General features: G+C 49.0%; 1 protein-coding gene across 1 annotated transcript in view; it reads left to right on the top strand.

Annotated features, from left to right (window-relative positions):
* The first annotated feature begins 5,071 nt into the window (after positions 1-5,071).
* Positions 5,072-14,011, top strand: part of LOC147701066 (protein BTG3-like) — an 87,846-nt gene continuing 78,906 nt past the window's right edge. Inside the window, exon 1 of the mRNA XM_086928566.1 lies at positions 5,072-5,159. The gene's annotated coding sequence lies outside the window, so the exon portion shown is untranslated. The remainder of the gene's footprint in view (positions 5,160-14,011) is intronic.

Raw genomic sequence — 14,011 nt, 5'->3', positions numbered from 1 at the left:
AGATTTTCAAGTTTGTTCAGAAATTGAGTAGTGTCCCGTATATACGTGGGCGTTCTCGCCACGAGAGGTTGAAGATGTTTATCCAACAGTTTCCCAACTGGTTTGTGGATACTGCCCCTTGTTGAGACAATAGGTCTAAATGGAGGTCTCTTAAGGTCCTTGTGGACCTTCGGAAGCATGTATAGTGAAGGAGTTTTGGGATGTTCTAGGGTCAAGAATCGTTTAATTCTCTCTGTGATGATGTTATCTTCCAGAGCCTTCAACAGAATGTTTTCAAGTGTTTGTTTGAATTCTTCAGTGGGATTTCTGTCTAATGGAGCATAGGTGGTAAGATCCATTACATGAAGGTGTACTTGTTGGTAAAAGAATTCACTGTCCATTATGACAAGGGCACCACCCTTGTCAGCATTCTGGCAAATTATGTCTGTGTTTTCAGCCATCTTTTTCAACAAAGTTCTTTTTTTGACGGTCAAGTTGTTGTGTTTTGGTTTGGTTTGAAACTGTAAGATTGTTATATCTTGTTTCACCAAGTTCTCAAAAGTGTCAATTAGTTTGTGGCTGATGGGAGCCATGAAAGTGCTACGTGGACGTAAGTCCAACAAGGTGCTATCAGGTTGAGGTTCAACTGTTATAATGTTTTCAAAATAATTACGAAGTCTCATCAGTTTGAAGAAACTTACTTCTAGTTCAAGAGTGTTGGAGTTGGTGGTAGGTACAAACGATTGACCCTTTTGTAGTGTTTTCATCCCCAGTTTAGTTAGGGTCTGTGAGGAAATATTAATGACTAGGTTGTTAAATTCAGTTATTTCCTCTTGCCTTTCTTTTTCTCTGGTTCTTTTGTTTTTTCGACTGTTTTTTCCCCTCCGGGTTCTTCCTGTGTCTCTCGGCCCCCTTCTAAAAATGGAACCGCAGATTCAGAGGTGGTAGCATTTTCCGGTGTGGTGGTGGATCTAGCAGGTTGTTTATTTGGTTGTGGGTCACTGTCGGATGAAGAGGTTTCTGTAGCAGAATAAGGATTATACGCTTTCGGTTGGCGTCGGTGGGCATACACCTCTGCCCAGGTGTACACCTCGCCGAGCTTGTAGTCTATGGTATCCCTCTTGTATTTGCGTAATTTCCTCTCCTGAATGTCTTGGGTGTACTTATCCAGTTGCATGTTCAAATCCTCCAACATTTCAGTGTAGTCAGTTGTTTCCATCATCTCTGATACATCTTTCTTGGTGTTGTTGATCTCCTCATTCAGTTCCATTTCACACCCGCCCACACTTCCTGTGCACACCGGACATCTGAGTGAAACTCCACCAATCAGGAGCTGCGACGTTGAACAGATGCTGCCCCCTTCATTTTCACCAGGGTGTTTGGTGGTGGGTGAAGGTTGTGGTGTAGGTGTAAAGGGGGCGCAGGTTGCAGGAAGCGTGGATCCAGAATATTGACTGGTAAATATAGCGTTACCACAATATCGGGGCCTAAATATTGAATATTGAATATTGAATTTTTCTCGAATTTTCCTCAGAGCAGGTTGCAAGGAAATTGGCCTGTAATTACTAGGGATTGTAAGACCTGCATTGTTTTTTTCCAGAAGATGTGACACTGGAGCTCTTTCCAGCAGATCGAGATGGACCCAAATACCAGCAATTGGTTGAGCAGTGTGTTGATCGCTTGTTCAATGTTAAAGAAGCTATTTTCTAGGATTCGAGGGGGGCAAGAGTCTGGGGGACCTCGTTGTTACGTTGAGAATGCCAGATTCAAGTCACCAATGAAATGCTGTTAAGAGCATCCAGTCCTTCTCCATCACTCATAGATTGAAAAAGTGCTACATGGGACCAGGACGAGAATTCTGCGACGCTGGTAAATTTGGAGTAAGTATCCCCCGTCTTCTCATGAAAGCACCCTGAGAGATCATCGATAGATATTGCGCGCAGGTTTTTTTTGTTGTCTAGCAGCTGGAAACAAAATGGCCGTGACTGTTGTAATGACCTCCCTGGAGGAGTTGTCAGATTTAACTATTTTTCCCACAGATACCTCTGTCTTGAATTGCCTGATCATTTTCAAACTTTTCTCAGGGCTGCCTTGTATCTCAGCTTGTCCTCTAACAATGAAGGCTTCCTCCACTTCCTTTCCAATCTTCTGCTTGCAAGTTGGGGGGGAACCAAGCAGTTGGGGGCTGCTCCCTCTTGGCAATAACTCTTTTGGTGGTGCAGCTTTGTTTATTGCCCTCGTACGGATAGTATTTAAGGAGTGTACCTCAGCTTCCATGTTTCCTTCCATGAGGACCTCTACTGGGCCTAAGGCTGAGGCAGTGGTGTGATAAAACCTCAGGGGGCCGCCTGTAAGGTAAGGCGAGTGGGCCCCCATGATCAATTCCCTAACTGATTGGCTGCTTCTGAGTGTTGTATTTGTTTGCAACTGGCCAGCACAAGGAGGTCACCACAGGGGCTACTGCGGCCTCTGTTACTCCCCAGGGTTAAGTTAGATTCTGAGATTTTATGTCAAGGGCACACAGAGGTCATAGGCTTAGAAAAACCATGAGCCACTCTTTGATTGACAAGACAAAAACAACCAAATATGTCCAAATCAAAGGGAGTGGCTTTCCTACTGTTAGTGAGTGGAAATGAGTAAAGATCAGATCAAGGGAGTGTCTGCTCGTGTGTAGACTTCTCTGCCTTTGGCTGAAGATTGAGGTCTTTCATTCAATGACCCATCCGCTTTGTCACTCTGCTCTTCCATGTGTGCATTGAAGTCCCTGAGACCCGTGAAGTCTGTATACTGCGAGTACCTGTGGGCTACAGTATTTGCAAGAGGCTCACCAAAGTTGCTGAAGTATTCGGGTGGGCGGTATCCCAAAGCCCCTGAGAAGGAGAAGTGATCTGAAATTTTGAGGGAAGATACCTGTCCCTCCGCACTATCCAAGCCCTCCAGCTTCCTTATGTCGGGGTGGTGGAACCTTGAGCAGTAGACCAATCGAGCCCTCCTCCTAGTCAGTTTCCTAAGCCTATATGTAAAGTGGAATATCCACTAGCCGGGACTTAGGCTAAACAGTGCTTAATTTGTAGAAGAATAAGTGCTGGTGCCCACAGATCTGCTCAGAATCCAGTGGCCAGCATCAGCGTGCCAAATACTAATGCTGCATAGTCTGAAATCCAACTCATGCCTCTTTATTCAAATACCCCAGTGCTTCATTTGTGAAAGAAAGAGTGGCAGTGCTCTGCTCAGACACTCCCCACCTGGTTTACCTTGTCTTCCATCTTTCCGATGGGGGGCGGGTAGGGGGGCTATTTATGGGCAAGTCACGCAGTGCATCACAGCAAGTCACCTTACTGTGCTGCACTGCGTGACAGAGAAAGGGCAGAAATATGCTGAATGTAAGGCAATACCGCACATTCCTGTCCTTTACCCTGCAGTGGCACCCTTTTGGCAGCTTAGCACCAACTCAGGCACCCTTGAACCAGGGTGCCAGAGTGCCTGCGATGCAGGCACAATTGTCTTCCAGCACAAAAACTATCCTGGGAGGCATATTCCTCTTTCTATATGTGCAGAAGATGTGAACTAAAACCTAAAATGTGACTCCCCAGCTGAGCAGAGTGTTCTTGCCCTCTCTCTGCTCTGCCCAATCATGGGTTTGCTTGGTGTTATATTGACACTTGCAGGTTTGCTGTTTGCCTAAAAAATCTAGGGGCCTCATTTATGAGGCTGTGCGTCACTTTTACGCCGCCGGTGCGTCACTTTTTGTGACGCACAAGTGGCGTAAAAAATGTGCCTTGTTGAGCCATATTTACAAAGTGGCGCATCTAGGTAGATGCGTCACTTTGTAAACCCCTGCGCCACATTATACCTGCGCCAGGTATAATGTATGCAAGGGGGGGCGTATTGACGCAAGGAAGGGTCGTGGAAGTGACGCAATGAAATCTATGAGATTTCACTGCGTCACTTTTAGGACGCTGTTGCGTCAAAATCTTGCGCCTGCCTCACAGCAGGCGTAAGACTGACGCAGGCCCTTTCACATGGGGCTTGCCCCATGTGAAAGGACGCATTGTTAGAGTTGTGTCACTTTTGTGACACACTCCAGCAATGCATCACTTTTGTGCTTACAGATACGTCAGAAATACTGACGTATCTGTAACTTCTTGCAACAGGATGCGTCATACATTAAATATGACGCATCAGGTATGTCGCAAGGAGTGCGCACTGAGAAGTGACGCGTCGCTGCTTTCACACAGCGATGCGTCATTTCTCATAAATGAGGCCCTAGGATCACAAGTACCTGGAAGCAAATTGAACATTGGACAGGGAATTCTATTCACACTCAGAGGGCAATTATTGTCAGATGGACACTATTTTTGTGTCCAGGTTTTCATTTATCCTTTTAATGCATTCTGGGATCTGGAGCCTTGATGCACTGTCATCAAATGAAGTGAATGTAAATATCAGCGTACAATGTTAAGTAAAAAACACAAACTAAGACTTAGGGGCAGATTTACAAGCCCCATGTGCCACTTTAGCGTCACTTTTCCCATGTTAAAAATGACGCAGAAGTGGCGCAAGAGGTTTGTAAATAAGCCCCTTAGTGCGCGGTCTCCCGGTTAAATGGCGCTCTGGCTAGGACATAGTGCCTGGTGTCCTGGTGACATGGCGCCCTGTGCTTGAGGCCCTCTTTTTTCAGGTTGGGGTGAATAAAGATTGCATATGTTTAATGCAAAGCAACATAGTTGTCGTGTAGTAATACCAGTCGTGGGTGTTTAAAGTTTCCAAATTTCATGTGTGAGTAGCAGAACCAGACCAGAAATTGTCTTTGAATTCTGGGGTTTATAATGAGTTAAGAAAGGGACTACAACTCCCAGCATGCAATGAAAAAAAAATCCTGGTACTGATATTCTCACGTGTGGAACTAGGTACACTGAGAGCTCTAGAAGATGGCGCTCCTTTCCTAGGAGGTGATAAACGGTGTCTTCCTGGGCACACAGCTGAACCCCTGTAAAAGATGACAGAAGTGGGCGTGGGCCGTTAGATGGGCGAAGATCTCCCCTCAGCTGCCTCGCATGTAAGTGACGTCAGCAAAGCCCCACCTGGGCGCAGTCAGGTGTCTGGGCCCCTCCCGGGAGGTTTTAATTTAAATCGGGCAAAGGGAGCGAGGCTCTGTTCCACGGACGGGCCCACAGCAGGTATCGGAGGGGGGGTCGCGTTACGTTTGTTGTTGAGGCAACCTTCGAACGAACCTGTTGTTTTAGAGAGGAGGGTGGGTCAATTCTGAGGTACCCTCGAGCTGCACACCTTTCTTTCTCGACGTGCACTATTTCTAAAAGAGGTTGTGTTGAGGATTTCGTTTTCAAAGTTTGTGTGGAAAGGTTTGGCGGTTTTAATTTACCCTAGCAGTGATACAGGATTCTTTTAACACTTGTATTTATGCTATATATTTCTAAATGTTTTGTGACCTTGTTACGCAGCTGCGCTCGGTTTCATTGAAGATGCAATCGTGGTTTAATCCGCAGTGGGCAGCCCTGGATATCTCGGATTGTAACCCCCGGACCTGTCGTGCGTGTCTACATGCCGATGGAGGAGTAAAGGGACCTACGGCCGTTTCTGACCGAAGTTTCTTAGTCGAAGGATAATTCATTTCCGTCTCTCTGTCAACCCCTTCAGTGTGCATTGGTTTAGGTTTACTATCGCTGTGTGGGGTGTTGACGCGCTTGACTTGCTGGGCAGCACCCCACAGGGTGTGGGCCGTGTGGTTGGTGTTTGCTTGGTCTTGTGTGTGTGTGTGTGTGTGTGTGTGTGTGAAGCCTTGTGGGGAATCTCCACCGAGGAGCGGGTATCCTGTTGTGACGCAGCACTTAGCAGTCTTATGGATGAAGAAGCGTAAGAAGGGCACGCAATTCATGGTTTTCATGCAGTTTTAAGCAGCTCTGCGCGGCCCTTATGGTTTTTCTAATGATTATAGTTCACTTAGCCGGTTCCTGACCTGGGCTGTCCGTTCTAGGGTTTGGGTTTTAGTTCATGGCCGTGAGCAGGCCTGGGTTGACGGGAGAGCTGCTGCTGTGATCTGCTGTTACTGTCCTGAGGTATCTGACTGTCATTACGAGATGTCAAGAAGCCTCATGTTCTGCAGCTGGCAGGGAGCCACAGAGGGGCCTGAACAAAGGCCCTCCATTGGCAGATGCCTTCAGTTATCCCCCGGTGGTGGTGGGTGGTAGGTGGTGCTTTAGTTTGATGGACAAGACGTGCATGGTTTGGACCATATGAGTGTAGGCGTTTCACTGAGTATAAGAGCCTTTAGGCAGCCATTCAGACCTACAAACGGCTCTGCCCGCCGCTCCTGCAGCCCTGCCCGCCTACGACGGGGCTCCCCACAGCTGCCGCCGCCTTCCAGAAACAGATGAGTTTTGTTTCCACGTTTACTTGTTCCGCTCTATCTTTTTATTATTTCTTTGCAACTTTATTCATAGATATTTGAATAAACAAAGCACAGGAATAATCATTTTTGAAGGTTTTTTTTTTTTAGACCGGTGACGGGACAGAATCATTATACTGAAGAGTACAATACTGTGATTTTAATGTTTCATCAGATGATGCAAGCATATTAAAACACTGTTGGTACAATGAGGCACTTGATGTTACACTGTCTATCACCCACCAGAGACGGAAACTTTTTTGTGGAAATGCTCTTTATATCAAATGGAGAACTTTTTCTTCTCATTCTAGGGCCAATCTAGATTGGGCCCGAACTGCTTTTCTGTTTTAGCCAATAGTATCGGTGTCGCTACTATAGAACAATGTGGTCACATCTGTTGGCCTAAATTACTTTGTTCTAGGTAGTTTGTTGTTTAGCGGGCATAAGGCATTCCTTCAGTCAGTACCTCCTCAGCCAATTTTACATACATTCTGGCTGTTTTGTATATGGTGGTTCCGCTAGTGCCCATTCCTAAGCCAGAGTTTCATTTTAGTTTTTTCACAAATATTTGGCTTGCTGGCTAAAATTCTGAAATGCAGATTACTCACCTATTTAATATTCAGCAATGCTCCCCATGCTCCGGTAGGTGGCACCACATGGGTCTTTGGTGACTCCATATCACCCTGTGCAGGGGGCATTTGTTACTTTCTTTCTGTGGCGTTTAATGTGGATCTGGAGTTCTCCTTGTAGGAGAGTAGGGTCTGCTTCCTATGGTTACCCCCACTTTTTGCTGTGTTTCACTGGTCTTTCGACTTTAGTATGGCTGTGGCCCTGCTAATCAGGCCCACAGGGTAGCTGTTATCTCTCTAAATTGATACCATGTACTCTAGGTACATACCAGATTTGTTACTGGGTCACCCTTGTGAGTCCCTGTATGTGGTACCTTGGGTACCCAGGGCATAGGGACCCCAAAGGTCTACCCGGGGCTGAAGCATGTATTATGCCACCCCTGGTTAGACTTCCAAAATGGCACCACAGGTCTGCACCTGCGGCTTGAGTAAGGTGGTGTAATCACCCCTTACTTAGATATAGTATACCTATATCTACCTTCATATATAGACACATATTAACCTATAAGTCACTCCTATGGCAGACCTTGCCAATCCTGAAGGCAGAGTGCTTGGTTTTATGTGAGAGGGTGCCCTAGCATGAGCTGAGAACCTCTGCAGCTTTCGAAACCATCTCCTTATAGCTGTTCTATGTGATAGCCATACTGTATACTCAAGTGAATTCCAATCCTCGTGGTTAATGCTAATATTGGAATGCTTTATTAAAACATGCTGTGTTTGGTGTCAAACACTTTGGAATACTACCCCCAGCCAGTTCTGGCGGGTGGGGTAGCATTCCACCCTTCTAGAGGGAAAAGACATGTACACACTGGAATACCCGGTTAAATTTAAATAGAGCCCAAGCATCACATAAATGGTGCTGCTGCCACAGACACAAGTCTGACCACCTGCTGCTGGACGAAACTGAGACTAACGAAGGACTCCTGAGGCCGAAAGCCGGGAGCGAGAACTTGTATTTTTAAAATTTTGTTGTGATATTGTGCTTTTAAAACTCACTTGACTGACTTGCACTCTCTGGCATCTCCTTAAACAGCGGGCTCACGCTGCAACGACTTTCTTCATCTTGGTCGCCATTCCCGAGGGCGAGGTGTGCCACGACACGCCCCCTCTGTTGGCCACGCCCCCTCACCAGGTGTATAAATAGTGCGCGCAGATCCTATGGCGCGGCACTAACGAACGGACTCCTGAGGCGGAAAGCCGGGAGCGCGAAAACTTGCATTTTTAAAATTTTGTTGTGATATTGTGCTTTTAAAACTCACTTGACTTACTTGCACTCTCTGGCATCTCCTTAAACAGCGGGCTCACGCTGCAATGACTTTCTTCATCTTGGTCGCCATTCCCGAGGGCGATGTGCGCCACATGACACGCCCCCTCTGTTGGCCACACCCCCTCCAACGCCCTGACCATCCAACATAAATCATGTGTCTTAGTAGGAAGCGCAGCGGACGAGCGCAGCGGGCGCGACGATTGCGTGCCGAAGGCGCGCCTAAGGCAAGACCGTCTGCGCCCGTCCGCGACTGGCCGGGACTAGGGGCACGTCACTCCGCCCCGCTCATCTATACCCCGGACCAACTACGCAGCCTCCAGGGACCCTGGCCCATTACGGCCTCCATTTGCTCTCGCATTTCCTCCCTTGGTCTCTCCCCCATCGCCCCCCCTCACTTCCCCCTTCCTACAGTTGGCCCCTCTCTCTCGCCCTGTAACATCGTTCCTCCGCCAACCTCCAAAACCCTTACGGCTTTTTATCTTAACACCCGGTCCGCTGTCGCCCACACGCATGAACTCTCGGTCCTGCTGGATCTTCATGCCCCAGATCTTCTTTTCCTAACTGAGACCTGGTTCGGCGATGACTCCCTCCCTGCCCTACTATCCACCTTACCGGCCACTTACTATGCCCTCAGGGCGGACCGCCCTTCTGGCAGAGCCGGGGGTGGCGTGGCGGTCATCGCACGTACCGATCTTCCCTTCCAAATTCTATCCCTGCCTAACATTGCGTCCACTGAATTTCTGGTGATTCGCACCACCTCCACCCCCCTGACCTGCTTTCTCACCTACCGTCCTCCTCAATCCTCTCTACAGTTTCTCCCTGACTTCTTGGAAGTCTTGGCCACTATTACAGTCAATAACTCCTCCATTCTGCTTCTTGGCGACTTCAATTTCTGGCCATCCGAGCCCGCCGAATGTCAGTCCTCTAAGGAATTCTCCAAAACCCTTCAATCCCTCAACTTCACATCCTACGTTCACTCCCCCACCCACATCAAAGGTCATACGCTTGACCAGATCTGGTCCCTGAACTGCCCTGTGGAATCTCTCTCCATTTCACCTTGTTTATGGTCTGACCACCACCTGATTTCATTTTCCCTTCCTATCCACCCCCCAGCCAAGCCCCCTCGCCCCAAAAACACCTGGGTACAATCATGGGGCCGAGTTAACCCGGAAAATCTTTCCTCCCTTCTTACCTCCTCCCTCCCTTCCCTACAGGGCCTTTCTACTCTCTCCCAGGTGGATGCCATAGACCAGTGGATCTCCTCTGGCCGCGACTCCGTTGCCCCGCTCAAGCACATTACCTCCAAACGTGAGAAAGACGCCAACCAGTGGTTCAACAAAGAGCTTAAGGCCACCAAACTAAAAGTATGCCGAGCGGGCATGGAGGAGAAACTATTGCCCCACTTTAAAACTGGAGTATACCAACACCCTTACACAGTATAAAAAAGACATCTTGGAGGGCAAAACATCATATTTCTCCTCCAAAATTTTAGCCGCGGAAAACCAGTCTAAGGAGATATTCACGATCGTCCACAACTTGGCGTTCTCGGACAGAACAACCCTTAAGCCCGCCCCGTCCGAAGAACTCTGCCTCTCCCTCAATAATTACTTTATTCATAAAATTGCCACCATCAAGGCCAACATCCCTCCCCCTTGTCCCTCCTTTGTTGACCCCCAATGTCCCCCTCCCAAGGGCGAACTCACCACCCCCCCCCATCACTAGGGAATGTCTGACCTCCTTAGTGCCCCTGGTCAAGTCTGGTTCTCCGCTTGACCCCTGTCCGGCTCACATTCTCCGCCATATCTTTGTCACCTGCCCTGACCCCCCCCCTTCACCTCCTCAACAGCTCTCTTGCTCAAGGCGTAGTTCCTAACCCCTTGAAGTCTGCGGTTATTGTGCCTATTCTGAAAAAACCTGGGGCAGACCCTTCTGTCCCTGCCAATTTCCGCCCCATCTCCCTCCTGCCATTCTGGGCCAAGGTGCTCGAGCGCCATGTCACCTGCGCTCTGAGCTCCTTTGTGGAGATGCATTGAGCCCTTGCTCCCCGCCAGGCCGGCTTCCGCCCCGCACACTCTACGGAGTCCGTTGTCATCTCGGTCCTGGACAACCTCAGGGAGGGTATGGATACCAATCAGCACCAGGCCCTTGTGCTCCTCGATCTCTCAGCCCCCTTTGATACGGTGGATCACACCATCTTAATTTCCCGTATCAAGGCGGCGGGGATCGGGGGACCGCCCTGGTCTGGCTATCCTCCTTCCTGAGCGACCGCACCCAGGCCGTCCGCCTGGGTGACTTCACAGCGGACGTCCGGAAAGTTCAGTGCGGGGTTCCCCAAGGTTCTTCCCTCTCCCCCCTCCTGTTTAATCTGTATGTCGCCCCTATCAGATGGAGGTCGCCGTATTTAATTATGCGGATGACCTCCAGCTTGTTTTCAATCTATCCTCTTCCCCCTCTTCTGTTCTAAACTTTCAATCTGTCATGCTCCATATCAGGGACTGGATGAACCACAATCACCTCAAACTCAACCCCGACAAGACCGAGCTGGTGTTGACGGGTGGTTCATCCAGCCCCTGGTCCTCTCTCTTCTGGCCCCCCTCTCTTGGCCCCTCTCCTGCACCCTCCTCCTCTGTTAAAACCCTAGGCATAAAACTCAATTCTCAACTCACCCTTCACTCCCAGGTTAGCTCTGTGGTATCTTCTTCTTTCCTTTCACTGCGCACTATACGCAGGGTGTCTCGCTTCTTCACTTTCTCTGCTCTCAAACTTATCATCCTGGCCATGGTGGTATCCCGCCTGGATTACGGCAACGCCCTGTATGCCGGCATCCCTGCATACAGCTTGCGGCGCCTACAGCAGATACAAAACCAGGCGGCCCGCCTGGCCTTCAAACTTCCAAAATTTCACCACTCTACCCCTCTTCTGAAATCTTTACACTGGCTCCCCGTTCGAGCCAGAATCCAATTCAAGCTCGCCTCCATCACTTTCCTGGCCTGACTTGGCCTGGCACCAGCGTTCATCTCCTCCGAGATCGTTCCATACGTTCCCACCAGGGAACTACGCTCGTCCTCCCAGTCCCTCCTCACCATCCCACGCTACCGGAGAAAGAAGTGGGGAGGCTCTAAATTTGCCACCCTTGCCGCGACCCTCTGGAACTCCCTTCCCCTTGAACTCCGTACCATCACTCTGTACCCACAATTCCGTAAACACCTCAAGACCTACTTGTTCACAAAGTCTTTTGAATAATACTCCTTTAGCTCCCCCAGCCTTTTAGCCCCGGATCCTGTTAGCTGTAGCGCCAAGAAACCGCTGGTATACGTGCGCTCTACAAGTAATTTTAAACTCAAACTCAGGGGAGGCTTGGACAACAGGTTTCCTGTCCAGGGAGGTGCTAGCACCACCCCAGACAGACTTTAGTGTATTGGGGCAGGGTGGGTTGCATTCAGTGAATGCTTTTCAGACACTGCCTGGGGCACACAAGGTGATCCATGCATTTCCCAGTTCAAACCGTCTGATGGGGAACTCAGCCTCAGCTCTGGCGCGAAACTGGACTAAGGGGAAGGGGTGGAACCACCCCCTCCACAGGTCCTCCCATAGGTGGGTCCCTAGAGTTAGTCCAACCCCTAAACTTACTATAAGAATAGGACCCCAGTCCCTAGGACTTTAGATTACCCTGGATGGAACTCTGCAACATATATCTTGGACCTTCGACACTCCATATTGACTGGAAGATGGAAGAAATCTCCCTTGTGATCAAGTAGTGACCACCGTGTTCAAAAAGGCACCAAGTGCATCTTTGCCAGTCTGTATTTTCGAGGCTCCCACCGGATCCTGAAGATTCCGCAGAAACAGGACATGGACATCAGTCATCTAAGGCTTACCTGAGCTCCCAGCAAAGCTGAGACCTGTAGCGGACACGAGACGTGGGACCAGATCTCCTGGACATCCTGCATTTTTGCAACTGCACCTACTTCCGGAAGTTGTGCATTGGGATATTTAAAGCCCCTGCCCAGAGCACCTTTTGCACCGAAGCTCAGATGCCTACACTCCACGAGTGTCCCGTGGGCCCGCTTTGTGCATTTCTGCTCGAGGCTCCTTCAGGGTTCCTAGTCTGTTGGCTAGTGAGCCCCCACGAAGTACAATCTTTGATTTCTTGAGCTGTCATGGTTGCTCCAGACGTGCTCTGACTCCCCTCCAAAGGAGGAGTCCCGCAGACCTTGCTGGTCTGAACTGAAGTCAATCTCGACATCTTGCATGGGTTGCTGTTGCCAAGGCTTGTTGGATCCAATCTAGATTCTGATGCTGCAGCCCTCCACATCCTTTGTGGGACAGCTCAAATCCAGCACCTGGTCGTTGTCGACTCCTCCTGGGCCTTGTGGCTGAAGAGTCCAGCTTCACCTCTTTCACCTGAAATGACTGACATCGGCTGGCATATTCTCCTCGCCATCCTGGTCACTGGCTAGTGACCCAGACTCTGTCCCCTCGGCTTTCAGGTTCTGGACATCTCTGATCCAGCTGGACACTTTTCCTCTGGTCACCTGCAGTATTTCTTCGCAGCTCTCAATTGGAATAGACTACGAAACCTGACACCAAAAGACCCCTATGCACTCTGCTTCCCTGGGTGAGGTAACAAGAGTACTCCGGTGCTCCTGTCGGTCTTGACTCTGTGTCCTAGTCTAAAAGGGTTCCATTATAGTTCACCTCTAGTTGCCCTTAATCTTTAAAATTATAGCTTTCGTTCTCCATAGAAAGTCAATGGTGATCCGTGGCTGTGTTTACGCTGCACGCGTTCTCCGTGGGTCTCCTGCCTCCCTACCTTGGGTGGTTCCTGGTTGCCCCAAGTCAAGTTCTTCTGGTGTGTGCCACAGAGGATGTCTCCTCTGAACACCCTAGGACTTAAACAGTGCTGCAACTGCAAAAGCAGATATTGGTCACAGAAACAAACGATGTGTGCCTGTGGTGCTTGGGCTACAGGTATTATTCAAAGTAGTGGTAAGTGCTCCCTTGAGTATGGAGAAGCATCCTGGAAGTGGGAGGCGCACCTTTCTCGTTGAGCATAAAAGGAGTTCACCTTCGAGAGAGGTCAGGATCACTCCAAGTCAAAGAGCTACTTTCATTTGGTCCGTTTTGAAGGCAGGTTCCCATCTAAGTCTTTCGAATAGCCAAAAACATGCCATTAGCCCAATGAAGCTTACAATAGCTCATCCCCCATCTTGCAACTCAGTCTGGTGAGAAGTTGCATGGTGTCACATGACTAATTGGGTGTCTTCTAATTCCCTGGTCCTGCATTTGGTCCCATTAGGACAGTGGCGGCCCCCACAAATAAAAAACTGCCAAGGGGGGTGGAGGGAGCGCGGTTGAAAGGAGCACTCTGGGGGAGGGGGATAATAATTTTAACAAGCATTGGCATAGCCAATAGGTCTCACCTTTGGGAGCCTGTAAGTGTTTAGTTATCCAGCACAATATCCTTGGTGCAACAACGTCAAGTGTTGCATGGCTAAACACTTATAAGGTCCCAAAGGCGGGACCTATTGGCTATGCCAATGCTTGTTACTTTGAGCTGCAGTGTGATCACCAAAAAGTAACTGAGCAAGTCATTTAAACTCAACATAATGACAATCTATAAAAAATAATCCTGTGTCCCTCTTTGAAGTGACCTCATTGAATAGATGGCCAAAATACATCCCACAACCCTAGCTGACGCCATGAAACCAGCAGCATTCTAGAATGCCT

This window comes from Lissotriton vulgaris, chromosome 7, assembly GCF_964263255.1.
Source record: "Lissotriton vulgaris chromosome 7, aLisVul1.2, whole genome shotgun sequence".
Taxonomy (NCBI): Eukaryota; Metazoa; Chordata; class Amphibia; order Caudata; family Salamandridae; genus Lissotriton; species Lissotriton vulgaris.
Note: the sequence above shows the minus strand (reverse complement) of the source record. Positions and strands in the feature narration are given on the sequence as shown.